The sequence below is a fragment of the Buceros rhinoceros genome, unplaced genomic scaffold (assembly GCF_000710305.1).
Source record: "Buceros rhinoceros silvestris isolate BGI_N320 unplaced genomic scaffold, ASM71030v1 scaffold3758, whole genome shotgun sequence".
In the NCBI taxonomy this organism is placed as follows: domain Eukaryota; kingdom Metazoa; phylum Chordata; class Aves; order Bucerotiformes; family Bucerotidae; genus Buceros; species Buceros rhinoceros.
The window spans coordinates 18,484-22,439 of NW_010425024.1; positions in this window are offsets into that span (position 1 = coordinate 18,484).

A 3,956-nucleotide genomic window follows, 5' to 3' on the forward strand; every position below is an offset into this window, starting at 1 on the left:
TTCAGTGGTGCTTGGTTGGGTTTCCCTCCTTTTTGTGAAGGTGATGAATTTTTCTTTGTTTGCTCAGTGAGAAACAAATCAGTAGGAGCGTTATCTCGGAGGCATCTACTCCTCTTTTGAATATGGTTAAAAGTGGCAAGCTGGTTCAGAAGTTCGAGGTGGAGGAACGACAGGCTGTATCCTCACATAAACCTTGCTTCCTGCAGTAAAAACGGGGCCTTCTGCACATACTTAACCTGCTCTTGCTCTGTGTCAGGCAGCTAATTGCTTGCAGCGAGTAACGATCTCATCTGTTCATGGCCAGCCCTGACTATGTGGAGGGGAATCCTCCTTTGCTCTCCACCCACCACCCTCACCACTGCTCACCCAAACCTCTGCCTTCCAGGGTCTTGGAGGTTTGAGGTTTCCTTTGATCCAAGGCTTAGGTCTGCGAAGAGCGACTCGCTCCACCTGGGATGTGCCCAGCCATTGTTACCTTCACGCCTTTGAAGCTGTCTATCTGCAACAAGCTTCTCTGTACCGTTGTTTTCACTCCTCCAAGTCCTTTTAACAGCCCCTCCACAGCTGCTTTTACCTTCACCCCAGGCGTTGGCATTTGGCAGCACAAAACCCAACAGGGAAGCAGAGATGCCCGTAATGTTAATAAGATATTCCACCCCCAACCCGTGGGCTGGAGACACTGGCTCTGGGAGAGGACTTGCTGGCTGTGATGAGCGCTGCTTTCATCTGCCCAGCATCCCACTGGCTCTTTCCCACGAGGCGAATTGCAGCAGTCTGCCACGACCCCAGGGCTAAGAGGAGCATGGTGGTACAAAAACAGTACAGTCATCCTATTGACTGGAAACGAGCCCAGGTGAAAATCTCTGCTTCAAATAGTTCTGAGTTTTGGAGAGAAGTTTTAACTCTGGACCAAGAACTGACTAGTAAGGGATTTTTTTTCATTAATGCATTTATGCTCTGCTTATGGCCTGGGTACCTGGGCCTCTAGCGGTGGTTAAAAAGCAATACCTGCCAAATGCTGACATACTCTAAAGCTGATCAGGGTGATGTGAATGTTGAACCTGAATATTTATTATCCACCCAATGACAGTACGGGGATGGTCTCTGCAGAAGGACAATCATTATAGGGGATTACAGTTCGTTCTGAGGGCTAGGTGCAATCCCAAAGTGTGCCGTGTTTAGCTGGGAATCAGTAAATGAATTCTTCACTCAGTTTGGCCTTTGCTCAGGACAAGTGGTTGAGTCTCCCCTCCCTGACCTCACAATGAAAACGTATCTTTGTTTAAAGCCATAGGGAGCTCCTCAGAGTTGTCTGTCTCTGGCGACTGAAGATTGAGGTGTGCATACATTAACCAATGCAGAATACATCAGGCCAAGGAGAGAAAATAAACCAGGCTGTATTCACCACAGCTGAGTACAACTGTGTGCTGCCACACACCAGTGAATACGGCCCCGGATCTCTCGCATCTGATTCTGCACAGAAATAATTCAGGAATGAATATGGGATGTATTTGTATGTCAGCTTAAAGCGTGACTCCCAGGCGGAGGTTACTTGGAAGGGAGCCCACGAAGCCCCACTGAGATTCCCATTGAGATACATATAGACCATTGTGTATTGCACATTAATGCACGGTAATTATGTCGTACTGGAAACCTTTCAAGTCAGCATTCATCATTCAGAAATCGTCTTAAACCAGTTTGTGCTGCTCTTGTGCTTGAAAGTGAATTGTGCGAAATTGGCAGCCATAACCACCACTGCAACGGAGCGTATAAAAGCCCTTTCATTGTGGAGTTAGTGGTTTTACTGTAACTTCCCTGTCTCAGCAACGAGCACCATAATTCACTGCAAAAATCTATAAATCCTGGAACATCCTGAGCCTTTGGCTTGCTGAGCGTGAGTGAGTGACTCCAGCCTGAGCTGCGGTGGGATCATTGCTCCGCATCCCAAGTGTACCATCAGCAGGCAGACAGCAAGCCTGGACAGAGCGTCCCGAGAAAGTTGGTCCAAGCTGCACTTCCCAGGTGGTACGGCTGCGCTTGCTGGGTGGGAGCAGAGTGATAGGAGGAACGTCATCCTCAGCAGCAGTTCTCTACTTGAGCTAATACAGAGGCGAGCAGGCACTTGCAAATATGCTGGGCAAATTCTCCAGGGCCTCTGTCACAGCTGCAACATGAGAGAGATGATAATGAATACCCTGTCTGTTCCGTGGCCTTTCAGGCTGTTCCTGAGTTTGTGGCAGGATTACGGTGTGCAAAGAGCAAGCCTCCAGCCTCGTGCACCAAATTAGGTGGTAAAAATAATTGTGAAGCAATTTGTGGCTCAGTTTCATTATGCTGATTTTTCTTCCTTTAGTTGCTGCACTGTGCTGCAGACACATAACAATGCCTCAAGCCTCCTTTGGAAAAAAGGTATAAAGAACATTGAAGATTTTGGTTGGTGAAGAACTACCAGCTCCATCGAAATCCAGTCCTGTATCATTTCAATGCCTGGCACCTCAACGAAGGGATATCCATCTGGGTTGCTAGTGGTGGAAAGGAGTGAAACGAAGGTAAAACCATTTGAAACTTACAGATAAAACGCTAGCTCAGATAAATTCAATGCAAAAACCTTCACGGATCTCATTACAGCCAGATTTTCACCCGGCTCCAGTTTTAGTGGAGCTGCTCACGTGCTTACAGCAAGCATCTTAATAAGGTTTTGCAGACTTGGAGCCTTAACTCATAGTCCCAGCTGCTAGAGGTGGGAAAGACATATCAGAGCAGCTTTTTGCCATGTGGAAGACTGCTCTCTACATGACATTAATTGCTTTCTGCATAGCTTAATAAGAGTCCACTTCCAGCAGCCAAATATAACCACGTAATTGGGAGAATTTCTGTTTATTGTTAAAATGTTTTCATGCCTAGAAAATCAGGACTTCTGGAATGTGTCTGATGGCAACACGACATGGGCATTAGGAGCGAGCGCCAACGTCTGGAGTGCCCAGCTGTGATTTGCTCTGCAGCCACCCCATGTCCTTCACTGCAACCATCTGCCAATGTAGAATTTAATTCCAGATTAAGGCAGCAAGGACTTCCCATTGTAAGTGAGGAAACAGCACGCCAGTTACGCTGCCTGCTGCCACGTGCTTTGCGTGTGTGAACACGCAGCATCAACGGTGATCCACCACGATCAGAGACGACGAGCAGCTGGGACATGTCCTGAGCACATGCATGACTCCTGGAGCGAGGGTGAGCTGTCAGAAGCGTTACTGCTTTCCCACAGCAGGGATGGCACGGAAGCAGTGTTGGTGATGTCCTGCTCTCCAGCATGGGAAAGAGAACCATGAAACTCAAGGAAAGTTTCTTTTCAGTGAAGAAACCCTCCACGCCAGCTGTCCACACCACCCGCCACAGCTACTGCCACAGCACGCCGTGCAAGGGAGGAGAGGACAGTCTAGCCTTTGGGGTGTCAGCTTGCACTTTAGGAAGCTGTCACCTTCGGCCATGTCTCTGGCAACCAACATCCTCTCTGGTCCTCTCCAGCACAGGATGTTGTCCCGTGTGTTTTGCACAAGGAGAGGGCTTCAGAGCAGGGGAATGTCCTTCTAAAGAGGGACTTTCTCCAGGAACCATCTCCCAGGTGCCCTCACCTCTTGCAGGAGCTGTGCTTGAGAAAGCCAAGCTCAACAAAAGACTCCCTCCTTCCAAAAAAAAAATCTCGAATTACTGCTGATAGTTTTTAATGCGGCAGCATTTTCTCAACTAAATTAACTGGTCCTTGGCTGGTGCATCCTGCCTGAACACTCCCAAAGCCCAGACTAGGGTCCACTGGGTCTCACCTGGATCTAATTAGCGTCAGAAGAAAATGAAGAAAATACATTTGAGACGCTGTGTCAGAAACAGGCACTTTTGGAAGGCTCTTTTGCCTATGGTGTTCAGTGCAGAGAGCCGCCACGCTGGAGGAGCAGGCTGTGTGT